The sequence below is a fragment of the Schistocerca nitens genome, chromosome 4 (genome assembly GCF_023898315.1).
Source record: "Schistocerca nitens isolate TAMUIC-IGC-003100 chromosome 4, iqSchNite1.1, whole genome shotgun sequence".
Lineage (NCBI taxonomy): Eukaryota > Metazoa > Arthropoda > Insecta > Orthoptera > Acrididae > Schistocerca > Schistocerca nitens.
In genome coordinates this window covers 101,034,837-101,062,833 of record NC_064617.1, presented here as the reverse complement: position 1 = coordinate 101,062,833, position 27,997 = coordinate 101,034,837, and positions in this window count along the sequence as shown.

Below are 27,997 nucleotides of genomic sequence, written 5' to 3'. Positions count from 1 at the left end.
TCTGCATTTCTTCTTGGTGTAGCGATTTTAATGGCCAGTAGTGTATTATTACCACCAACTTTCAAATCGCGCAATGATCACCATTCAAAGATAAGGGAAATTAGCGGCGGTCGGACAGTCGTTTTTTCCTTGTGCGATCCGCTAGTGGATGAGTGTGTGTGTGTGTGTGTGGGTGGGGGGGGGGGATATGACGTTGGCGCGAATAGTGCCCTCCGTCACACACCACTCGGTGGCTAGCCGAGTATATATGTAGATGTAGATGTGGAATAGCACTTACAACCTATTTCCTCAGTTATTTTCTGGACGTCTTCTCACTGGTTTCATGCGGCCTGCGACGAATTCATCTCCTGTACCAGTACACACTAGCACTTGCAAACCTGCCTTCCTCTACAGTTTTTTCCGTCTACTACTCCCTCTAGTACAGTATAGTGGTCCCCAAACTTTCCTAGACAGTTCCCCTGGGTGCAGACAGACACTAGCTAGTACCGCCCTTCGCATCTCCATCCACCCCCACTGTCTGTTATATGAATGATAATAGTGTATATGTAGTGTGTGTGTGTGTGTGTGTGTGTGTGTGCGTGCGTTAGAATGTGCTACTCACACCTCTGTCTGAGGTAAGAAGCTAACTATCCACAGTTAGGGTAGACACATTTCCAAAACATACATCCCCTGCATTACTCCTCTCCATTGCGGCTCTAGCTTGACCTGCACACTGCAACCCCATTTAAAAACAACCAAATTAAAATGTGTGCACTGTACTTACTGTTTTGCTGCTCTCCTACCTCCTGAACTGGCAGATATTGGAAGAATTCTTTTTGTTAATGCTTTGTGTCTAACCACAGCCACTAACAGTGATAGTAATAATAATAATAATAATAATACTGTGTACAGCACTACAGCAGCCTTTACGTAGTAACTGCTGTGTCATGCTGTTAACTAATTCACTTTATCTGTTTCTAAGCGGGTGATGAAGTAATGTCTGGGCTACTGCAGACTATCTACAACTTGGAGAAAGCATTTTCGTGATATATTTAGCATTTATTACGTATTTGTATCACTTTTATCATCAGGAATGTATTGGACAAAACACAACATGCGTGTGTAGTTGTGGACTATGTGAGGAGCCTGTAACCTCCATCGCATTAATGCTGCTAATTGAGAAACTGTAATTATTGATAACTTGTATAATCAATATTACAATCTTACAAAATAGTAATGATTTTTTGAAAATGACTTAGTTTCGTGACTGGAATAGAATCTAATCGTTTAGTTTTTACCCTTTATATAATTTCATTTTACCCCTCAGGGGGTAATTACCCCCAGATTGAGAACCACTTCTGTAGTACCATGGATCTTATTCCCTGATGTCTTAACAGTTATCGTACCATCCTGCCTCTTCTTCTTGTATGTGTTTTCCATATATTCTTTCCTCGCCGATTCTCTGTAAAATGTCCTCGTTCCTAACCTTGTCAGTCCACCTAATTTTCAACACTTGCCTGTAGCACCACATCTCAAACGCTTCTATTCTCTTCTGCTCCAGTTTTCACACAGTCCATATCTCAGTGCCGTACAATGCTGTGTTTCAAATGAACATTCTCAGAAATTTCTTCCTCAATTTAATAACTATGTTTGATACTAATACACTTCTCTAGGTTAGGAATGTCCTTGTTTCCAGTGCTAGACTGCTTTTGATGTCATACTTGCTCCATGACTAGGTAGGAGAATCCATTAATTTCAACTACTTCGTGATCACCAATTATGATGTTACGTTTCTCGCTGTTCCCCTTGAGACTTCTCATTACTTTCGTCTTTCTTCGATTTACTTACAGTCCATATATTGTACTCATTACTGTTCATTCCGTTCAACAGATCCTGTAGTTGTTCTTCACTTCGACTGAGGATAACATAACCGAATCTAAACAATGACATCCTTTCATCTTGAATTTTAATCCCAACCTGGATCATTTCTTATTTCTGTCATTGCTTCTTCGACGAATACATTGAACAGCAGTGGTGGAACACTACATATCTGCCTTACATACTTTTTAATCCGTACACTTCGTTATTGGTCTTCCACTCTTACTGGTCCCTCTGGGTTCTTGTACACATTCTATATCACCCGTCTTTCCCTATACCTTACCCCTATTTTTCTCAATGTTTCGAACTTGTTGCACAATTTTGCATTGTCTAACACTTTTGTCTGTATAAGTGTCCATAAAGTAAAGACTGTGGAACCACCAAGAGCGACTGAATAACGCGTTGGACTAGTGAGGGTCTTTCACGCGTAGCAGTGAAATCAGTTGGGAAGGCTACTCGTGAATTAGCAATTCCATTAACTTGGAGACTATTAAGGAGACATTTACAACTAAATTCTTATTGTTTACAGTCGTTACATGCTCCAAAACCTACAGATTACGGTTTACGTGCCAACTTTGCAAACTGAATGCTGCCGCATGACGATGAGGATTTTCTTGATCGGTCCGTCTTTAGCGATGAATCGAACTGTGGACACATACAACGTACATTTCTGGGAGTCAGGAAAGGCCTAAGAGATGGTGCCATTGGAACGAAACTTCCCTAAACTAATCTTTCTTGCTCCATATCACAGCGGAAAATTTATAGGCATTTATATTTCGGTGAAGCAATTGTAACTGGCCTTTCTTATCTAGGTGTGCTAGAACTATGGCTCTTTTGTCACTTGGAAGAAGCTGCACCACAGAACTTTATTTGGCAGGTAGTTGGTGCGTCGCCTCACTAGCATAACGCAGCAAGCGATTGATTAGGTGGCGTTGCTTCCGACCTCTGGATTGGTCGGAAAGGTCCAGATAACAGAGCTTGTTTTGCATGATCTCCATGTTCAAACACGACCTGACGCCAGACGATTTTTACATTTGGGAATGCATAGAGAATCATGTGCATGCGCTTCCGTTATCAGCTGATCTATTCGACTTTAGAAACAGCATTGTTGCAACAATTACTCCAGACACACTGCCAAGATTTGGGGAGAACTCAACCATCGACTCGGTACGCGACGAATGGTGCTCAGATTGAACACTTGTAAGAAAAAGTGTTTGAGTTGCTCTTTCACTTGATGTACTGCTTATAATTGTAAGCTGAATGTAATAAATGCTACGAAGTCTTAAAGCCTGTATATTCATCTCGAAACCTGCTCCGACTCGCTGTTATCAGGTCGACTGCTTGCACGCAGCTACTATACAGATTCGTCACAGAGCCAAATAGCGTTAGATAATGGTCATGGAGAAATAGACGGCAACACAGATTACCTACTATGTTATTGGCAAACGTTTTACAATACTGGAGTCTGAAGATTATTTGTGGCAACATGGTTCAGTGTTCTCTTGCACTCGATCTCTCTGTAAACAATGATTACTCAAACGCTATGCTGCGACCCGTAATCGGGAGGAAAGATGTGTAAAGCGTACAACCTTTGTAGTACACGTTGGAACCGTCTCTTGAAAACCTTCCGGAATAATGTAGGAGCATAGGATCGCTGTGATTTTCCACCCGTTGACCAATATGGCAGCTTATAACGCAAATGTATTGCTCACATAGTTGGTTCAAATGGCTCTGAGCACTATGGGACTTGACGTCTGAGGTCATCAGTCCCCTAGAACTTAGAACTACTTAAACCTAGCCAACCTAAGGACATCACACACATCCATGCCCAAGGCAGGATACGAACCTGCGACCGTAGCGGTAGCGCGGTTCCAGACTGAAGCGCCTAGAACCGCTCGGCCACACCGGCCGGCTGCTCACATAGTATTTTATTATAATGGATAACCAGTTTCGACTCTGCAGCCATAATCAGAAGTAAGAACTTAGAAGTGGCACGTGATGCATTGTCACTATATCAGTACTGAGTACGCGCCTACATCACGCTGCTAACTTTTTAGATCTGATGATGGCTGCAAATTCGAAACCGGTTATCAATTCTAGCTAAATATTATGTGACTACGACACCGTCGTCTTTAATCTACTCTGATACAAAGGTCATCGGTCTCTTCAGCAGATACAATTTGTATTATGTGGCGAAGGCTACAGCTCTTCGGGTATCTGTTAAGGAATATTTGTTTTCAAAGAAAGGCGGGTATTTATGATGTTCCTTGTCAGTTGTGAATAACATTTACATAAAGTGTATGTGCATTACTTGTCCACATCATGCATGAAACTTCGGTAGCTAACTGTAAAACATCAATAATCACAACTATAGTAGCAATTATAGAAGTTGTTTATTTATATACGTTTATATATTTTCATTGACTGATTGTTCTGTCAGCTCTTGGTACAAAATTTCATACATTATGAACTAAAACACACAAGATACTGATACAATATTCTACAATACTTCTTAGTTTACAAACCGGTTTTTGACTCATACGCCATCATCAAGATATTTATATTCAGCCGAAAACCGGTTTGTAAAATAAATAATAAATATCGTTTGTGTTTTCATTCATAATTTATGTGTTTCATTGTATGCGTTGGTTGTGTCTGGGGGTGTCAGTTCAGTCAGGTGTATTGAGAAAAGTAAGCTGCCAGATATTTGCATATGTACATTCGCTCAGGCTAAGCTTTTTATTTGGACAGATGGGCATGGCATATCAAGTTATATTTAGCCATCCGGGTGTTATGGTGTATATATTCTTTGTAGAGCTGTTACTTATTTGTGACTGTACAGTTCACAATGTGAATCCAAGGTTATATTCAGTTTGGAACGAGTACAGGCGATATAGACACTCGTGGATCATAATGGAAGCATACTGTAAAAAACTTCATCTGTTTACAAGCTTCAGGAAATTTCGTCTTATCACCACTCGTGAAAGTTAATCAGTCAGCAGCTACAAAAGTGTGAGACAGTTAGGACCGTTTTATCTCCTCAAATATTCATTGTCGTTACTGTTACCTGATTACATGTATTATTTGGTTTTTTGGTTTTTTTTTTTCGTTGTATTTGGTCGTAGCTGACATCACATGACATCCGTTGAAGTTCGTTATTGATCCTTTCACTCAGTTTTTTTGTTACAGAGACCAACCAGCTCTCTGACCCAACACGCTGAGCTACCGTGCCGGCAATAACATCAGCTAGTCATTTTCTGCCACTATTGAAATTCAGTTACAATTTGCCTGCTTTCAATTACAGCAACCGACACTGCGCTGCAAGAGCTAATTCTAAACTGGTCAGTGGCGTTCTACTGTGAGTCCTTGTTAATTTATGAGCGACATAGAACGACAGTCTCACGATAATTGAAGTGTGATTCGCTACAATTACGAACGCATTTATTTTCGAGTATATGTGTGTGGTGCTGTTACATGTGTGAATGAAGAATGCTACTACTATTCCCAACCACTATTTCCAATCCTGTTTTGTGAAATCAACGTTGTATATTGTCATTGTGTGCTATGCAGTACGGCTGACTGAAAGTGGTGTACTAATAATAGCGTACTGCGTCGTTTAGTAGCTTTTCTGCTCATTTGAAAATTTATTTGATGGTGAATTTGTCAGCTTTATTCGCGCCGTCGTGAACTGTTTTATGTCATCCAGAGGAGGCGATGCGATGGGGGTGATAACGCCCTTAACCTGTTTAGCTCAATTGTGCTTTGGCACAGAAAGGGGTGAATTATACTGGCACTAAAGTCTTTGGTCACTTACCAAATAGTATCAAAAGTCTGACAGATAACCAACAAGTATTTAAGAAGAAATTAAAAGAATTTCTGAATGACAACTCCTTCTACCCCATAGAGGAATTTTTAGATATAAATTAAGAAAAAAAGAAAGAAAAAACAAAAAAATATTAAAAAAATAAAAAAATAAAAATAAAAAATAAAGAAAAACAAAAACACACAAAAATAAAGTTGTTATATTAACTTAAGTATGTTGTTAAATTAACCTAATTATGTCATGTATTGGAAAATTCGACTCGTTCCACATCATTACGAAATATCGTATTCATGATCCATGGAACTAGTATTAATCTAATCTAATCTAATCTAACTAAGCTGAGAGCTACAGTCACTTGTCCACTTGCACTAGTACGAGCAACCACTACGTATAATTTGTACATGTTAGAGGTCATGTAAGTCATTTCGGTAAGCCAGGGTAGCAATCAGGGTTCGTATTTCAGATTTTTAATAACGAGTGGCAGTCCCTATACACCTGTCGTTTTATGACGATACTTAACGAGTTATGACGTCAGATACCAGAGTAAGTTTTACTAATCTCATCTTATGAACTTAATAGCTAGCGAATGGCCTGCACTTAAACCGATTATTCGGCTCGTAGCAGTTATTCAGTATCCTGAATAAACAACAGCACTTAAATACTGTCATTTCTCCAGTTTTTTTTTTATGATTAAATTACGAGTGCTATACAGCTGTTGGCAGATGGCAAATACAATAGCCTCGTCATCGTCGACGTACCGCATAATAACCGAGGCAGATGGCAATAATGCGCCTGTTTTGAAAAGCCACCGAAGCTTGCACTGATCAAAGACGGGACCGATTTAATAACGTTAGGCCTCATCGCGGGCGGAGCGTAAAAGCCCCCTCGATACGCAGGAATGTTCCAACCCTCGGACACGCAGATTTTCCCGAAAGCCAGTCCACACAGTTTGGCAGAATACTTCGCAAATCCCTCCTAGTAGCGACAATGATGATTGCCAATTAAAGTATCTTCTCCATCTATCCCTAGAGAGATGACCATTTCAACTCATGAAAATTCCGAAAACTCTTTTCTGTCTTCGAAAGAATTAAATTATGCATATACATATATATCACTAGCCCTATGCATATACATATACATCACTAGCCCTTTCGAAGACGGAAAGGAGTACTATATATACATATATACCTATGATTTAAGTCCAACAGGGAGTCGCATGAGAGACGTGATGAGCAGTATTTTTTGGGGCTGGCTCCAGCTAGACACAGCAAAATCGACATGGCAGATATCTGCCGAAACATATCACAAAATTCGCTTGACTACTCTTAGGAGAGAGACAGAACATAATATAATAATTCTGTATGCGCTATGTGTAGCTGGAATCATTCCCAAAATATACCCCTCATCACGTCTCCCTGTGTGGTCGAAAATCGTAGGTTTGTTTACCCATATAAACAAAATTATTGTTTAAACGGAATTTAGCGTGCCCGCTCAGTAGAGCGGCCCGAGGGAAGTATAGTACTCCTGCAGCAATAGTACCGGAGCAATAGTACCGGGTGACCTTTTTTCCCAGTCATTAATTAATTTTTTTGGTAATGTTGTTGCAAGGATTATAACACTGACCTGCGTTAGTGTCAACGTCATGTAGTAACAGCAAGAAACATTTTATATATATACACTCCTGGAAATTGAAATAAGAACACCGTGAATTCATTGTCCCAGGAAGGGGAAACTTTATTGACACATTCCTGGGGTCAGATACATCACATGATCACACTGACAGAACCACAGGCACATAGACACAGGCCACAGAGCATGCACAATGTCGGCACTAGTACAGTGTATATCCACCTTTCGCAGCAATGCAGGCTGCTATTCTCCCATGGAGACGATCGTAGAGATGCTGGATGTAGTCCTGTGGAACGGCTTGCCATGCCATTTCCACCTGGCGCCTCAGTTGGACCAGCGTTCGTGCTGGACGTGCAGACCGCGTGAGACGACGCTTCATCCAGTCCCAAACATGCTCAATGGGGGACAGATCCGGAGATCTTGCTGGCCAGGGTAGTTGACTTACACCTTCTAGAGCACGTTGGGTGGCACGGGATACATGCGGACGTGCATTGTCCTGTTGGAACAGCAAGTTCCCTTGCCGGTCTAGGAATGGTAGAACGATGGGTTCGATGACGGTTTGGATGTACCGTGCACTATTCAGTGTCCCCTCGACGATCACCAGTGGTGTACGGCCAGTGTAGGAGATCGCTCCCCACACCATGATGCCGGGTGTTGGCCCTGTGTGCCTCGGTCGTATGCAGTCCTGATTGTGGCGCTCACCTGCACGGCGCCAAACACGCATACGACCATCATTGGCACCAAGGCAGAAGCGACTCATCGCTGAAGACGACACGTCTCCATTCGTCCCTCCATTCACGCCTGTCGCGACATCACTGGAGGCGGGCTGCACGATGTTGGGGCGTGAGCGGAAGACGGCCTAACGGTGTGCGGGACCGTAGCCCAGCTTCATGGAGACGGTTGCGAATGGTCCTCGCCGATACCCCAGGAGCAACAGTGTCCCTAATTTGCTGGGAAGTGGCGGTGCGGTCCCCTACGGCACTGCGTAGAATCCTACGGTCTTGGCGTGCATCCGTGCGTCGCTGCGGTCCGGTCCCAGGTCGACGGGCACGTGCACCTTCCGCCGACCACTGGCGACAACATCGATGTACTGTGGAGACCTCACGCCCCACGTGTTGAGCAATTCGGCGGTACGTCCACCCGGCCTCCCGCATGCCCACTATACTCCCTCGCTCAAAGTCCGTCAACTGCACATACGGTTCACGTCCACGCTGTCGCGGCATGCTACCAGTGTTAAAGACTACGATGGAGCTCCGTATGCCACGGCAAACTGGCTGACACTGACGGCGGCGGTGCAGAAATGCTGCGCTGCTAGCGCCATTCGACGGCCAACACCGCGGTTCCTGGTGTGTCCGCTGTGCCGTGCGTGTGATCATTGCTTGTACAGCCCTCTCGCAGTGTCCGGAGCAAGTATGGTGGGTCTGACACACCGGTGTCAATGTGTTCTTTTTTCCATTTCCAGGAGTATATATATATATATATATATATATATATATATATATATATATATATATATATATACGAAAGATGTAACGCTACTTTTATATATATATATATACACGAAAGATGTAACGCTACTTTTATACACACACACACACACACACACACACACACATAAATATATAAAATGGTTCAAATGGCTCTGAGCACTATGGGACTCAACATCTTAGGTCATAAGTCCCCTAGAACTTAGAACTACTTAAACCTAACTAACCTAAGGACATCACACACACCCATGCCCGAGGCAGGATTCGAACCTGCGACCGTAGCAGTCCCGCGGTTCCAGACTGCAGCGCCAGAACCGCTAGACCACCGCGACATATATATATATATATATATATATATATATATATATATATATATATATATATAGCGTTACTTCTTTCGTATACGTATATATGAGTCATATAAGCCGTAACGCTGCTTTTATTTCATGAACGGTTCCAGGTATCGAAACTAGTTTTGTGGCAAATGATACTGCGCTAAGAGGCATGTACTTTTGTATGTGATAATGTGTCTTAACTCTTATATGGCCCGAGATACTGAAGCAAGTATGATTTTTTTAAAAAGACTGTATACTTTCTAACGGCATTGAAAAGGGTTTGGAAAGACGAGTACTGTGATACAATGCTGGTTGATTCTGATGTTGAAACTCTTCGCGACAACGTACTAAAAGTGGAAAGTACTGTTGCCAGTCACCTATTGCGCTATAAACTACCCAAGCAGAGCACGAGGCCCACTCGTTATATGCAGCAAGACAAGCCTACGCTTCTAAGACAAAACCTAATTTCTTATATAACGTAGATACAGTGTCTGGTACGATTTTTGTGTATCGATTTACGGCATATGCTACCTTATCGCGTATCAGATTTGGCTTAGAAAAACTATTTGAGCAGTATGTTTCCAGTTTTTGTCGAAATGAATACAGCTTCGGAAGACAGTTTCGGAAGACTGTCGGACAAACGTGTCTACCATCGACAGCAATGTACATCTACAATCGCCGTTCAAGAGAGAGATGAACAGGTGAAAGTACATTGGATGATACGCCCTTTGCATGCTGTGGCGATTCGATGGTGCATATCGTCTGGAGCAGTTGGGGCATCATAGTGGACTCCATTTTACCGCGTCTTCCTACAAAGAAATCAAGAGGTGTCAAATGAAGAGACCTGGCAAACCACTGCATTGCATATTCCGTTGCATTCAACGATCAGGAAACTTCACATTCAGTGCTGGTGTTGCAACATGAGAAGATTGAGCTGGGTAGCCGCCAGGCTGGAACCACATACACAATCACTTGTCCCGTAGTAAGAATTAGAAGAACAGATAGAATGTGGGCAAGAAAGTATGCATAATTATTTCCATTTATCATCTCTGGGATGAAGTAAGATCCTACGAAGCAAGTTCCTGGGGAACCGCACCACAAGGAAAGGCATGCATTGTCGTCCATGGCGAACAAACACACTATTAAGAAGCATATTTCTCTGTTTATAGTGTCCAGGGGACCATCGAAACGCGTTGGCTTCACTGTAATTATCGTCTTTGAATGAAGGTCTCATTTCTATTCGTCTGATGGCGTATTTCTCTCAGTTACCTTATGTACTACACCAGGCTTTTCTATGTATGGTCAAGTTTTCATAGAGCTTACTTGTCACAATACCAATGTGACATCATTAACCCACGCTACACCTCACGTGAACTTCTGAGCTCCGGCCTTTTTTCATATTTGTCCACACTTTGCTGGCTGAAGAGTCGCTGAGCCCGAGGGCGACTTCGTGACCAGAGCGCCACCCTTTTCCAGCATTGCAGACGAATGCTTTAGGAACCTTTGAGCCAACTTTCAAACTTATGCGTCGGAATGGGAGACAGTTATGGGATTATGAAAAAGGTGATCCTGTAACTTTGTAGGGCAGAGTACAAATACACGTCTAGTGGCATGGGACGTTGAGCGATGACGTAGTTCAACTGTAGAAAAGGTAGATGGCAGACAGTTTCATTACAATAGTCCTAAGGAAATGCAGTTTACACACGAAATCTTTCTTAAGTCAACTCTTGATCCAGTATGGACAATTAATAAGTTTGTTTATTTATTTGTATGGTTAGGGGCCCGCCGTCAGGCAGATCGTTCGCTGGGTGCCGGTCTTTCAATTTGACGCTACTTCGGCGACCTGCAGTCGATGATGATGATGATGATGATGAGGACAGGACAACACCCAGTTCCTGGACGGAGAAAATTCTCCGACCCAGCCGAGAATCGAACCCGGGCCCAGCGGACTGACAATCCGTCACTCTGACCACTCAGCTACCCGGGGGCGGACAATTAATAAATAGTAACAATAAAGGACATACATAAGATAAGCATTGTGTGGTAGTGAAATATCGACTGTGGGAAAACCGGAACAGAAGAGGATCGAAACATTTGAGATGTGGTGCTACAGATGAATATTGAAAAATAGGTGGCTTGATAAGGTGATAATGAGGAGGTTCTGTGCAGAATCGGAGAGGAAAGGAGTATGTGACAAACACTGACCAGAAGAAGGGACAGGGTCTGTTAAGACATCGGGTTCAAATGGCTCCAAACATGGGACTTAACATCTGAGGTCATCAGTCCCCTAGACTCATAACTACTTAAACATAACTAACCTAAGGACATCATGCACATCCATGGCCGAGGGAGGATTCGAACCTGCGACCGTAAGACATCAGGGAATGTCTTACATGGTACCAGATGTAGAGGAAGGCAGAGATTGGAATACATCCAGCAAATAATTGAGGACGTAGATAAAGAGGTTGGTACAGGAGAGGAATTCATGTCGGAACGCATCAAACCAGTCAGAAGAATGAAAAAAAAAAAAAGAAATGAGTTGTGTCTTCTGACACACTAGGAATTCCAAGAAATTTTGGACTTACGTAAGGTTAATAAGCAGGTCAAAGTCATGTATTCATGACAGGGACTCGAAGCTGTGACCTACGCCTTTCGCGCCGCATCGGATTATCGTGCAAGATACCGGCAGCCCCAGGACAAATGGCAAAGCCAAGAATGGAAACATTCTACACCTCCGCCGACTACGAAAGCCAAAGCTGTTCACACAAGTTCCAATAAGGTCATGATAATCTTTCTCTCCGACTGCAGGGACCCTCGGTTCGTCGAGTTCCTCGAGCATGGAACAACAATCAGTCCGCAGCGCTATGAAAACACTTTGCGAAGCGCCGTAAGGTAAAAACGCCCAGGAATGCTATCAGTCGGAACCATTCTGCTGCAAGACATCGGCCATTGGCACACTGCCAATCGGACGAAGGCCAAACTTCACTGATTTTGTTGGGAAATACTGCAACATCCTCCCTACAGCCTGGATCTTTCACCGAGTGATTTTCACATTCATAACGACCTGAAAAAAGACGTCATTGGACGTCTGTTTCATTCGGACAAGGAAGCGCAAGAGTCGTTGTAGTTGTGAATCCACCGGAGGCCGAACGCATTCTACACAACAGGAATTGATTGTCTCCCAGTAAGATAAAGATCCTAACGCTTGTACTGATTAAATTTGAATATAACCATTCCATGGACCCCGTTGTGGCGAGTGTTCAGTTTTCATTTGACAGCCCTTTAGAATTCATTAGCGAAAGAAGTGTTTTACAAAAGAATTGTTCGACAGATTCTTAAATATTGTTCATCCGTCTGGGATCCATGCCAACTAGGATTAACAAAAAAGATCCAAAGAAGAGCAGCGTGTTTTGTTATGGCATGTTTTAGTAAACGACAGAGTGTTACGGCGATGCTGAACAGCCGGCCGAAGTGGCCGTGCGGTTAAAGGCGCTGCAGTCTGGAACCGCAAGACCGCTACGGTCGCAGGTTCGAATCCTGCCTCGGGCATGGATGTTTGTGATGTCCTTAGGTTAGTTAGGTTTAACTAGTTCTAAGTTCTAGGGGACTAATGACCTCAGCAGTTGAGTCCCATAGTGCTCAGAGCCATTTTGATGCTGAACAAACTCCAGAGGCAATCGATAGAACAAGTTGTCGTGTACCACGGAGACGATTATGCTGAAATTCCGAGAGCCTAAGTTCGAAAAAGAGTTGGGGAACATATTAAGTCCCCCAATATGGCTGGCGAAATGACCAAGTCGAAAACATAAAACAAATTTGGCCTCGTACAGAATATTATCCGTAGTTGTTCTTCCCCCAAACCTTTCACTAAAGGGACAGAAACGGGTAACATGATAATGATGCCAAATATAACCTACGCTACACACCGCGACATGGCTTGCGGGGGGGGGGGGGAGGGGTACAGACGTAGATGTACAGGACGGATATAAGTAAAAATTCGCTACTTTAGAGTGTCCCCGTTGTGCTGGCGTAAGCCGTCGCGAGCACTCCACGCAGCTAAGAGGTTGCGAGAAGATCGACAGAGGCCAAAGACAGACTCGCAAGAAACGTGCCGCCAACGCCCTCTAGGCCGCCAGTATTTAGATCGGCGCCACTACCGGAGGGCCCAGTTAGTTCCAGTCAACGAGTTGAGTCCTCATTCGCAGCCCATGGGTAGTCGCTGTTGCAGTATGCTCAACCTCTATCTAGCGACCAGTGTAGTGTGCATAGCGGACTTGTACTTCACCAACAGTGATACTAGCGTGGACTATTATGGAGAGTTAAGTAATTTTCTATTCTTATGAATAAAGAACCCAATTAATACCTGTCCAGACCCAAGTTGACTGTCTGCAACATTAATGAACACTGATGCTTGTATAGATCTTAAATTAAATTGTCCCTGAGACATTTAAGACTCTAATTTATCTACGATAACGTTGGGAGCTGAAGAAGTGAATTAAAATTTGTGCTGGTGCCAGGACTCGAACCGCTTTTTTTGTAACCGTATATATTTATTTAAATATATTAACAACGATACATTTTTAAAAAACAATTCATTCTATTAACCTATTATATTCCTAGTGTTGGTTAACATTACTGTCATTTTATAGGTTTTCGTTTGTATATTCTTTTCTTTTTGGTTTTTCTCTTATTGTTGTTCCTTGAATCCGTTTACGTGGCCATTTGTCGTCCTTTTTTTTGTAAAACATTGCAGGACAGACATAATAATTTATATGTAGCATCGACACATTGATTTTGAGTTCAAATTTCCGTATGTAATGCACTTATGATGCCACAGGCACATTGTACATTCTGGTTTGTTCTCTTCCTCTAGTTTGCACTGTTAGGTGGGACAGTATGAGCGAAACATCAGCATGATAGATGGAGCAGAAGTGGAAGAAGACTTTTTTTACATATACTACAGATTATACATAAGAGAGGCAGAGAGGAAAGAGAGTAAACAATATAAATTTTACAGGGCATATAGTAAAGGAAAACTTTCAAAAAATAAAAAATAAAATCCGGGTCTTCTTGCTTACTAGGTAGATATGCTGACCAATACATCACCACAGCCATATGGTCAACATAGCTGCACGAACTACCCAAGTCAATTACTCTCCCGAACACAAACTCAAATTCTTCAGCTTCCAACGTTATCGTAGATAAATTAGAGACTTAAATGTCTCAGGAAAAATTTAATCTAAGATCTATACCATCACATGTAGTACAGCATTTACCCATTACGTCCAATGCTGGGGTGCTATTCCAATGTCGGAGAGCCCTGATAATAGTGACAATATAAGGGGAGATGTGAATTGCAGTTTGTGCTGGGGAGGGAAATTGACTTGGATAGTTCGTGCATCTCTGTTGACCATAATGTGGTGGTGTAATGTTCAACGTATCTACCTAGTAATCAAAAAAGACTCAGGTTCGAGTTCTGGCCGCAGCATAAGTTTTAATTCACTTCTTTAGCTTATAACGTTAAACTGATGCTTGTGTTTCAACCGACGTCGCCATGCCAGTACCGTCGCCTAACTGCAAGTCATGACACTTACAGTATCAACAATGCAAATGCTGTAACGCATAGTCTGAACGTAATTCCTACGAAACTGGGTATCCATACGGTAAATAGGTTCCCGTCTATTGTGACTGAAGAAGCGAAATTTTCATTATAACCAACCTGTATACAGTCAGAGCGGAGAGAACTTTCCGTTCTGCAGCGCTGGTGATCTTAACCGTTGAAGGCTGTGGCCACATTATGTAAAACGACGGCCATGCATGATTGCAATCGGCAGAACTCGTGTTTGCACAGAGCGAATGCAGACCGCAGCGAGGTCATTTCGTGCTGCCAGCTCGTGACTCGCCTGGGAGTCCCTTTAACAGCTGCAGCCGTGCACGCAACGCACTGTGAATGCAAGCTATGTGAGTTACGTGCCTGCAATGTACTCTCCGTTTCGTATCTTATGTGCTGCTAAACATTGACGAGTATAAACCAACGTATATCTAACACATAAAATAAAACTACTACTAATATCGCTATAATATTTTGATATCCACAGTTTCATAGCCAGTGTGTAACGAATTTTACAGTCACGGTCACACCAGTGTGACAACCTATGCTCGACATTAACGTGCAGTAACAAAGACGACAGGTGGCAGCACTAGCAACAGAGGATGTGAAAACAATGTCCGGGGAACGCGAGAAACAGTGCAGTCTTTCTCACAATACGGAGACGGAGCGATCTCTCTGACGTCCAAAAGGTTATGATCACTGTCTTTCAGGCCACGGAGGGAAGCATTTCCTGAATTACTAACTCACAGTACATCTCGATGGAATGTGCTGTGGTGCATGATAACACATGGAACAATTGATTGGCGACTTTATTGCGTAATGGCAGTTTCGTACTATTACTATTTTTTACATATTTGACTCCTTAGTCTTAATGTAACATTTTACGTAAATCACGAACGTTGTACTCCTAACTTCCCACGCCAGATGATGGGTATTATGTTTTTTTAAAAACCTGTGTTATACCTCATTCTATGTTATTCATATATTATTCTTTTCTTTTTCATTGGCTTTTTCTCTTTTACCTGTCCTGCACTCTGACAACTTATTATCTATCTGTTTTATGTTTTGTAAGTTTGTTTTTAAAAAACAATACGCCAATGTATTTTAGATGTTTCCTTCCCCCTTCGTCTGCTATGTGTTTTACGTACATTTTAAATTTTAATTACTTCATGATTCACAAATGCATAAGAGTTATTTTGTGTTAATTTCTCGCAAAACCAGTAATATTAAGTTTTCACGTGACACATGTCACATCGAGGGCGTTCCAAGCCTTGGCACACCGAGGTCTGCTGAACAGGTTCATGTTCCTACCAACAGTTATGTTCATACGCAGGTGTAGTTGTGATTTTCTGTTCTATACTCTCTGATCGTTATTTGAAATTTTTAACTTCTAGCATTGAGGATGGTCACTAAGTGACCGAAAATCGATTTTGCGGATAATATAACAAAAAAATACCACCAAGGCTGTTTCTCCTTCCAACATGGAACAATGTTTCCTCAGAACTGCTGGAAGAGAAGACATGCTTACGACAGTACGCAGAAGACGCGTACATATACATACATGGTCGAGTCACATTTATGTAACCATCGCCTATGTTCGAAGTCAATTTGCAATAACTACTCACAGAGGTAAGGTGCCAGCAGTAGCAATGGAAGGTATATGAAGTGTGTCAGGGAGACGCGGGTAACGGTGCAGTCGTCGTAATTCGGAGACTGGGTGATTTATCTGACATCCCGGAGACCACGATTACTGGTTTTCGGATCAACCGCGGAAGCAATTCCCATCCGACTACGTTCGTAAATGATTTGCATGCCACCGTGGTGAAATTACGAGTACACCGTGCATGGCAGAATGGCACTAGTCAAAACAGGCGGCGAAGCAGCTGTGGTGAATCAAGAGTCAAAGACAACAGGGGTGAACGACGGGCGAATCGACGTGCATCTGTTGAGCAACTGACTGTCCAAATGAACCAAGGAGCTACCAACATCTCCTCAACGGCCGTTCAGGTTGTTGCTTATGAGCTTCTGCAACACGCACCTGGCTCATGCACCAATGAATACTGACGTTGATCTGTGGCGAAGGGTGGAATCTGCACGCCAGTACGTCGACTGAGCGGTGACAGGTGGCCTTTTTAATTCAGTAGCGTTTTATGCCCCATCGATGTGAAACGAACACTCCGCGACAATCGTCAGAAGGGACCAGGCTGGAAGAGGGGGTGTTATGGCCTGGAGGATGTATTCGTAGTACTCCCTGGGTTATCTCCTCATTCTGGAGGAATGAATATGATGTGTTGACAGAAACTGCCACGAACTTAATGTTGAGATCTACTTTAGGTAGTGACGGTTACTTTTGGATCCGTTTGAGAAACAAAAAATTGTCCCCCCGCTGCTAAAAAAGCAAAACGTGTTCTCCTTCCATAGATGCTGAAGCAGACATCTGTCTCCAGCTGTCAAGTAATGAGTCCGAGTTTTCAAAATTGTAGCAGCAGAAGTACCTTCAACCTTCACTTTGAGATTGCATTATTATTCCCACAGACTCATCTCAGGCGAAGAACGTATTTTGATTCGTCGACGAGCAGTCGACGTTTCCAAACTAAAACTTCTGTAGGAATTTTGTTTGTGTTTTCTATCAATTACTTAATGTTTACTTGAAATCTGTTGGTAGTGATATTTTTGCCCCAAAAATTAAATGATATCCAACGGATGTTGCTTTTCTTTCTAGTATACGAGGTGCGACAATAAAGTAATGAGACTAATTTCTTTGCAAGATGTGGCAACCCTGCAGGCTTGCGTAGGCACAATATCTTTGATCTTCGTCTATAAGCTGCTTCTAGTCCAAGCGGCACATCGATGCAACTACTCAGTCGTGAGTTGTGCTGTAATAAGTTAACGCGTGCTTATGTCACCAGTCACGGCAATGGAACTGCATAATATTGCGCAGTGGTATGCCATTTCTTTTTGTGTTAAATTACGTGAAAACGCGACGACAACTCACGATAAGCCTCAGAAGGCTTTTGGAGAGGAGGTTATGTCAAGAGCTTAAGTTTTTCGTTGGCATAAAATGTTTAGTGAAGGCAGAACGAATACTGAAGATGAAGACCGCAGTGGATGACCATCAACCTTGCGAATGGATGTCAATTTGGCCAGGGTGCCTCAACTCGTACGATCTGATCGAAGATTATCCGTGAAAATGATTGCAGAAGAATTGAACACCAATCAAGAAACGGTTAGTCTAATAATAACTGACGATCTTGGTATGAGAAAGATTTGTGCAAAAATGGTCCCCAAAAATCTCACACCACGACACCGAGAAACACGAAAAAATGTGGCAGTCGATCTCTTAGAGCAAACGGAATTCAATCCAGAAATGTTGTGCCGTGTTATCACTGGTGATGAAAGTTTTTTTTTTTTCAGTATCATCCAGAGACAAAAAGTCAAAGTTCGCAATGGTGCTTAAAGGGATCACCCAGACCAAAGAAAGCTCGCATGTGAAAGTCAAAAGTGAAATTCATGCTTGTGTGCATCTTTGATGCCAAGGGAATTGTTCATAAAGAGTGGGTGCCTCCTGGACAAACAGGTAACCTATATTTCCACAAAGAAATTTTAGAAAGCACCTTCTCAGCTCTGTGAAAACTGAGTACGGGAGTCGTGGTCGCACTTTCTGGCGCCAGTAGTCTGTCCTTGCAACGTTGTCATAGTTAAACCCAGAGGAAACTATAGTACTCAAACAGGTTACTGCAATATTCGGATCCACTAAAAAGCGGTGAGAAATTGTTTTAATTGATAGACTAGTTCGTAGCGCACTGGTTAAAGTGTGTTCATTTGTGTAAAGCCACAGAAAGGTTCATTAAGTACTTAAGTAACTTTCAGTGACCTGGTTGCCGGTCACGTCATTTGCGGTTCTAGTATGGATTGAGCTTTTACATATACGTAAGTACGAATAACTGATGTTACCGTTATAAACCTGCAAGCCATACACCTTGTGTTTTTTATTTCGTGCAACTTTTATTAATAATGTCACAGTTGCGGTACATATGTTTGTGACAGACTGTTAATAAACGATTCATGAAATATTAAAGAGGTTGTTGCTCCTGTGTAGGCAAAATGTTGAAACTGAAAAAAAATTGCGTTTTTAGCTGGTTGTAGTAATCGCTTTACGTTACAGGAATTTGTTGTATTCTTGTTTCGTTGTGCAGAATTTTGCAGATACAGCCTGAGCTGTTGGAAGCGGCAGACTCCACATGACGATGGCGACTGTGTTGGTAAAGGATGATTCTCGTACTATTAATGGCTGATAAAACACTACGTAAGTCGATTAATTTGTTTGTTGTTCACTTCTTTCATTCAACAGCGAGTTGCCTCAGTTATAATTACATAATTCTGATCGTTAAGTATTTTCTGTTAGCTACTACGATTAGGCTTCGAAAAGCAGATATTTGATTCAGGTTGTGTAAGTAATAGTGAGCTACTCACAGAAATTGTTACTGAGTTTTAAGCTAAGTATGGATATTTAAATATGGTGCAGTTAAGCCGCACGTACTTTTACTATGCAGAATGTTATTTGTAATTCAGGCTTTTATCAAAAACTGTAAAAATCTAGCAATTTTACATAACTACTGCTGCAGTTAACTAAGATTAGCTTTGCAGAAAAGTGGGTTAGTTTTAAGTGAATTTCAGGTTGTTTTGATGATTCACTAGTTTTTCATGCTGTGGTCTTAAGTTCAATAGTGTGGTTGGCAATTTTTTCATTTACCCTCTTAAAACTTAACATAATTGAGAATAAATTGTCGAAGTTTCACTTTGTACAGAAAATAAAGTGAATGGTCAGGTAAATAGTTTTTAATAGTCCTTAATCATTTTATGCAAGTGTTAAAATACATCATACTATTAGTTGTCGTACTTAATTATTTCTTGCGTTTCGAAACTGAGTGTAATGAAATATTTCTCAAAATGTATCATTTAATTTCGGCACATGACCTTACCACTCCCTGTCCGCTCCCTACCACTGATTTTTCCATAGTAAATAAATTACCAGGAAGAAACGTGTATGAAGAAATATGCAATTCAGTCAAAAAGTTATGGAATTCAAAGTGTCTGATCCTAATTTGTTCACTAAATATGTGCTATGGCAGAAGATTACACTACAGTGGATCTCGGTTCTGCCTAGCGATGTTTTGTGACACACAATTTAGTCTGAATTTTACGAGTTGTGTTTAACAAATTCTCTGCACACACGTGCTGATATTACCGTCTATTGTGACCGGTCACAGTGGTCGGGGGTTTGATTCGAGACTGACTGTATTTCCTTGTGAAAGTACTGGCTTAGAATAAATCGTGCAGGTGGCCCCAAGGATTAATAACTGTTCCCCACAAATGGGCACATTCTGATTTGTCTAGTTCTCGTCCAGCAGTCGTCCCGTGTTAAAACAAACAAACAAAACGATAAGATAAGCACTGTTAGTTGGTGCCGCGATCATCATGTTTTACAGCAATTGGCACATTTATTCGGCTTCAGTCTGAAATGCATCCGTCTCTGCCACTTTTCATGAAACCATTATTTGTAATAATTAAATTGGCTTCATTTAGTCCAGCAGATTGGTTTTCTAATATTCGCTAATCAGCTCACCATGCCTGCGAGATGATTTAATGTGGAACCAACACTATCGATTTCATTTCTTTTATTTTATGTCAGCATCCTGTGTTGCTGTTTACCCATAACATGATCACTGTCATCCCTGTGATATATGAGTGTGTATTTAACTGGGAGTGCATGTGCAATTGCAGTATAAGTATAGCTTTCTTGGTACTCGTTGTAGAAGCGTGAGTACGAAGGTTGAGTTTTTAGTTTCCAAAGCTGGCTTGTGGTATGATCGGACTTTTAGACAACAGTTTGTCCCTATGTTTTTAAAAGTCCCTCTTGCTACTGGACAGGCACACCACTGCGCAAGCTGTTGAATTTTTGATTGAACTCGGCTCGAAGTTTTATTCGGTAAGCACTTGAAGGCTGAGTAACGGGCGCTGAAATTTGTAGCATCCATCCGATTGGGCGAAGCGTTTAGTGTCGTGGGGTCGTTTTTCGAGACAACTGGCTCCTTGGCCAATTGTATTCAAGAAGAGTCTGGGATGTTCTGATGTTTTAGAACGTCATCGGTAGCAATAAGCCGTACGGACATTCTCATTAGAGGTGATCGACGGATCACAATAAAACACCTCGCTGCTCTATGTGAGTACTGTTGACACACCACCAGTTGGGGTTTTTAAAGGTGCCTGCACGCTGGGTTCCTCCCAACCTAATAGGAGACAATAAATAGCAACGAAGAACCATCTGTGTGGAACTGCTTGCGTGTTACGAGGCTAATCGTGCAAATTTTTGTCTCGGTGCCAGTGATAGCCCTATGTTGGTTAGAAAGTAGCTAGATGACGGCGTGTAAACAATCTGTCTGCGTGTTAGACACACTGGACTCACATCTTCAGTTATGTCTCGGGTGCGAATTCGTATGACAGCAGGAGCACCTCGTGGTTATCCCACCCACCCAGGCTGCAAATTTGTACGCCAGTATGGTGATTTGACCCACTGAATTACAGAAGTCCAGGGGGTGATTTCCAACCGGATAACGCTCGCCCACCTACTGCCGTTGTAACGCAAGGTCCTTTACAGAGTTTCGATATGTTGCCTTGGCCTACTATGTCACCAGATCCATCTGCAATCAAGTGCATATAGGACATCATAGGGCGACAGCTTTAGTGTAGAGCTCCATCTCAAAAATCGACATCCGGCACCTATAAAACATGGTGCTTGGACGTCTGCATGCCTGCATTCAACATTCTGGTAGTTACACCGGATGTTCATGTACCACGTTTCACATTCGCAATCGCTTATCCCGAGCTTACGTTAACTTGTGATCCTGCATCGTAAACCACTTAAATATGTTACCTAAACAAATGAATTTCCGAAATTTTATTACTCTACATTCATTATTTTTTGTGCTGCGATTCTTTTTCGTCGCTGAACAAAACATGACAATTGTAGAAATCGTAAACTATTACACTACTGGCCATTAAAATTGCTACACCAAGAAGAAATGGAGACGATAAACGGGTATTGATTGGACAAGTATATTACACTAGAAATGACATGTGATTACATTTTCAAGCAATTTGGGTGCATAGATCCTGAGAAAGCAGTACTCAGAACAACCAAATATTGCCGTAATAACGGCCTTGATACGCCTGGGCATTGAGTCAAACAGAGCTTGGATGGCGTGTACAGATACAGCTGCCCATACAACTTCAACACGATACCACAGTTCATCAAGAGTAGTGACTGGCGTATTGTGACGAGCCAGTTGCTCGGCCACCATTGACCATACATGTTCAGTTGGTGAGATATCTGGAGAATGTGCTGGCCAGGGCAGCAGTCGAACATTTTCTGTATCCGGAAAGGACCGTACAGGACCTGCAACATGCGGTCGTGCATTATCCTGCCGAAATGTGGGGTTTCGCAGGGATCGAATGAAGGGTAGAACCACGGGTCGTAACACATCTGAAATGTAGCGTCCACTGTTCAAAGTGCCGTCAATGCGAACAAGAGGTGACCGAGACATGTAACCAATGGCACCCCATACCATCACGCCGGGTGATACGCCAGTATGGCGATGACGAATACACGCTTCCAATGTGCGTTCACCGCGATGTCACCAAACACGGAAGTCACCATTATGATGCTGTAAACAGAACCTGGATCCATCCGATAAAATGACATTTTGCCATTCGTGCACCCAGGTTCGTCGTTGAGTACACCATCGCAGGCGCTCTGTGATGCAGCGTCGAGCCGCAGCCATGGTCTCCGAGCTCATAGTCCATGCTGCAGCAAACGTCGTCGAAGTGTTATCCGCTACAGCCATGCAGATAAGATACCTGTCACGTCGACTGCTAGTGATAAGAGGCCGTTGGGATCCAGGACGGCGTTCCGTATTACCGTTAACCCACTGATTCCATATTCTGTCATTGGATCTCGACCAACGCGAGCAGCAATGTCGCGATACGACAAATCGCAATCGCGATAGGCTACAATCCGATTTTTATCAAAGTCGGAAACGTGATGGTACGCATTTCTCCTCCTTACAAGAGGCATCAACAACGTTTCACCAGGCAATGCCGGTCTACTACTGTTTGTGTATGAGAAATCGGTTGGAAACTTTCCTCATGTCAGCACGTTGTAGGTGTCGCCACCGACGCCAACCTTGTGTGAATGCTCTGAAAAGCTAATCATTCGCATATCGCAGCATCTTCTTCCCGTCGGTTAAATTTCGCGTCTGTAGCATGTCATCTTCTTGGTGTATCAATTTTAATTGCCAGTAGTGTAGTACAAACAGCAGACAATATTACAGATTCCCATAATTTTTTAATGTATCAGGGTTGTTCAGAAAGTAGGGCAACACTTTTTTTTTTAAACAGCTTGGTTTTATTCAGGATGCAACACATTTTGTTATTTGCGACTCTTTTGGCTGCAGAGTCCTATTTTTCAACGTTATCATTCTATGCGACTGCCTTATGCCTCCTTACTGGGAGGGCCTTTGAGCCACGTATTACCACTCTACTAGCAGATATCGGAGCCAATATCTGGATGCATCAGTAACCTCCCATTTCATGCACGTATTGCCTCGCGCGGAGTGCATCGTTCTCTTTACCGTTTTCTATCAGATGCCGAGGAACCCCGAGAAAACAAACATCTCCGAGTATCCCAACTGATGGACGAGTGTGGCAGCACTTCCATCAGAAAGATCAAGTTGTGCTGTCAAGTGTCAAACTGTGCTCCGTCGATCACCTGGAATGAGAGTGTCCACACGTCCCAACATTGCATCAGTCACAGCTGTGTGCGTTGTTGTGATAATGTCAGACGCCTCGCTCAAACGACTCACCGTACTTTTGTTGGCGGCCAGGTCTTCATAGGCGCTCTGCAGGCGCCTATGGATATTTGCAATGCTCTGATTTTCGGTCCAGAAAAATGCAGTGACAGCTTTCTGCTTCGAATACATCTCCGATACAGACGCCATTTTGAAGGACACGTATTCCTCAATGTCCCACACAAAATTCCGCATTTCTTCAACCGAAACTGTCCGAGCTAAAAAGGTGTTGCATTAGTTACTGACTGCCCCTCGTACATTCCACACCGGTAACAGAAAAATTTTCAATTTCAGAACCGGTTTTGTGGGAAACAGCAAAGACTAGGTACCAAAGCAGCTAGACTCAATGATTGTGTAGAACCCTATCAATGGATTTCGTTTAGAAGGAATATCTGGATCACTAATTTCCCTTGCTATCGGATATGAATTAATGCATATGTAAGAGAATTTCTTCTCAAGCTAACACATTGATTAAGAACCAATAGCGAGAAAGTGCATCACACATAACAAAGACACACCAAGTTTCCCATCTGCTCAGGAGTTTCATCGGACGTAGAGGGTAGCAGTCCTGTCTGCTACAAAGGGCGGAATGCTTTGTGAAGTTGAGAAACTTTTTCTTTTTCACCGGTGTTCTTTCATTTCTCGAGCGGCTTTCAGTTGGAATTAAACACAGACTTCACAATAAAATGCTTTATTAGTTTGCAATGAGTTCTACAAAGCTTCCAGAGCGGTAGAGACGGGATAAATATTACAAAACAGTAAATATCGCAGGCGCTTACTTTTTTAGTAAAACATCTGCCTACAGCATTCGCTTGGTCGAATACAACAGAATAATTATCTCTTCTCAAGAGAAATCATCCCTTGGAGAGTAACAGAATCAAATGGAACGTACTGCGAGATGAAACGTTTACGTTTCGTACGTGATGGTGTTGCAAGTGGTGCTGGCACGACGCTACTGCATGCATAAACATACTTAGTACGATATGTGCACAAACGACACACATTCTGTACCTGCGAACTTCGTAATGGCTGTTGCACGAAACCAAACGAAAACAGTTGAACTGCCTGGTAGTTACGGCGTTAATGAATCAGTATTTTGAAATATTAATTAGTTTTAGCGACAACAGCCATTAAGATAAATCATGTTAATGATAAATCATCATTATGGAGACACAAAATGCCTTATAAAGAGAGATAAACTTCCTGACACCCAGCACAACTTGCCTGCCCAACTTGTGAAATATTCTTGCATCTTAATTCAATGGGGAGATGCCTTCCAACGATTCTATTCCCTTTCGTCTCTACAATAAAAAGTAATCATATGTATCTAATTATTAAATAATCATCGAGAAAATAGTCAGTGCAGAATGACATTTATTCTCCATTTAGTCCGAGACAGCAAAGGACGTGGAAGAGCAGTTGAACGGAATGGACAGTGTCTTGAAAGGAGGACATAAAATGAACATCAACAAATGCAAAACGAGGATAATGGAATGTAGTCGAATTAAGTCGGGTGATGCTGAGGGAATTAGATTAGGAAATGAGACACTTAAAGTAGTAAAGGAGTTTTGCTATTTGGGGAGCAAAATAACTCATGGTGGTCGAAGTAGGGAGGATATAAAATGTAGACTGGCGATGACAAGAAAAGCGTTTCTGAAGAAGAGAAATTTGTTAACATCGACTATAGATTTAAGTGTCAGGAAGTCGTTTCTGAATGTATTTGTATGGAGTGTAGCCATGTATGAAAGTGAAACATGGACGATAAATAGTTTGGACAAGAAGAGAATAGAAGCTTTCGAAATGTGGTGTTACAGAAGAATGCTGAAGATTAGATGGGTAGATCAGAACGTATTGAATAGAATTGGGGAGAAGAGGAGTTTGTGACACAACTTGAACAGAAGAAGGGTTCGGTTGGTAGGACATGTTCTGACGCATCAAGGGATTACCAAATTAGTATTGGACGGCAGCGTGGAGGGTGAAAATCGTAGAGGGAGACCAAGAGATGAATACACTAAGCAGATTCAGAAGGATGTAGGTTGCAATAAGTACTGGGAGATGAAGAAGCTTGCACAGGATAGAGTAGCATGGAGAGCTGCATCAAACCAGTCTCAGGACTGAAGACTACAACAACAAACAATTGTGCAAATATTACATTTTTGCTATAAGTCTCGGCTAGTTAAAATGAGGGATTGTTTAATTTATCCTACTCTACACCATCTCATATTCCACATAGAAGACCAAGTGATCTGGTAACAAAAAAATGAAAGCATATACACATTAAGCTACAAGGATCTGAGAAACAAGTGGTAAAAATATGTCATTCCGAGCTTGACGTTGGTACAGCATACAGTTAATTGTTCACAGTTCCACTCGCTGATAACCCTTTTTATTCCGTTAGTCAAGGTGGAAAATTTAACACCCAAAGTGTTCCAGCAGCATAAAAAACCGTAATAACAATTTTCCTACTGTTATACAGTTCAAGGAATTCTTCTTGACTTCATCTGCGCAGAAAACACGTTTAGAGTGGTGCACCTGATAACGTACACGGTTTCATGTGAAAGGATAATTCACTTTCTCGAAATACACTGAAAACCGTTTCACATATGAGCAGCAATGCAGTGTATAAACACATGGGACAATATTTTATTATTTTCAGTTTCTATATTACCAGGTAAAGCTAACTGTGTTGTTACCATCAAAATGTGGAAGATTGGTAGTTCCTGCCTTCCATCTAGATATGGTGTCACATGTCTTCATTTACCTGAAATGAAAAAAAAAACTGAAATTAATTTATATTCGGACATAAACTGCTCATGTCATGTACTGTAAGAACCTACAGCTTTCATAAAAAGTAATTTACTGGTTGTCCCCATGTAACGCTGCTATAATTGAGAAATGATTAATTCTCAGATGTTTGCAGGAAATTCTCACTCTTAGCAGCTGGATTGTTTACTATACTTACCGAAAGTCACATAAAAGGTAGACCATCTAGGAAACATTAATAATTGATGGTAACATGTTATGGCTCAAAAGTAACAATTAAAAGATGTGAGCCATAATATTAAAAGTCAAATCTCTTTGTAGAAGGTTGTTTCCAGTACCAACATACAAGAAGCTGTACGCAGGAAGTAGTAACAGTAAGTACATAGATGACGTGTTTTAATATCTTTTGACTACACAAGCAGTGGGAATCATCAAGTTTTCATAAAAAAGAGTCTGAAATATTAACTGTATATGGTAGTTCCTTATCTGACATCTTTCTCCCGATTATCTCCAATTTACTAATAGAAAAATTGCGTGAAGTTTCGGTGACGCGACAAATATCACAAATTTGAAGGTTTTAAAACTAAATACCTCGGAATTACAATTACGAGCAAATTACACAGGAGGCATCACGTGCAAAATGATTTGAAAAAGGAGAGACAAAGACTGTATTTTATTGGAAGAACACTTATAATATACAACAAATCTAAAGAGACAGCCTACATTACGCTTTACTTCCTCTTCTGGGTTATTGCAGGGATCTCCTAACACACATGATTGACGGAAGGCATCGAAAAAGTTGAGGGAAGAGCATTCGTCCCGCATTATGGCAAAATAGGAATCAGAGCCACACACGGATAACATAGACATGCTGAGTGCGCAATAATTAAAACAATGGCCTTCCTTCGCTTCTGCGAAATCTTTTCCAGAAATTTCAGTGACGAACATTCAACTCAAAATGCCAAAATATAATAAGTTGTTGACTTCCCACATAGAGAGAATAAACGATCATCACAATAAACTGAGAGCCCGCAAGGAAGGACGTAACAGTACGTTTTCTTCCAAGCGCTATTCGTGAGTGAATGATCGAGAAACAGTGTGAAAGTCCTTCGGCAAATCCCCTCCGAAATATGTATGTGTGAAGTGCAGAGCAAACATGTAGACGGTTGATAGGCTGTACGCCCGTTTGGTAGGCACATTCCTGTGCTCTGACTCCATTTTGTGCACAATGAGAATGTATGCACGCACTAAGTTGAAACGTCCGTTCAGGATGCGCTGAACGGTTTGTACGTCCGCATACTCACATTCACGAACGGTATCTACTGCATTCCACTGAAAATTCAGCTTTGATTTAACCTCCATGACACAGATGAATGCCCGTAGCAATTACCTGTGTTCAGAAAAGCACTGAAAAACAAGCACAGAGAAAACAGAATAGCTCCGTTAAAAAAAGGAGGTAGTGAAGGTAGTGCAAAACTCATTTTCAGCATTTTTGGCAAATTGTTTTATGGATTGTCATACTGGAGGATTTGTGTTATATCCAAGTATATACACTCCTGGAAATTGAAATAAGAACACCGTGAATT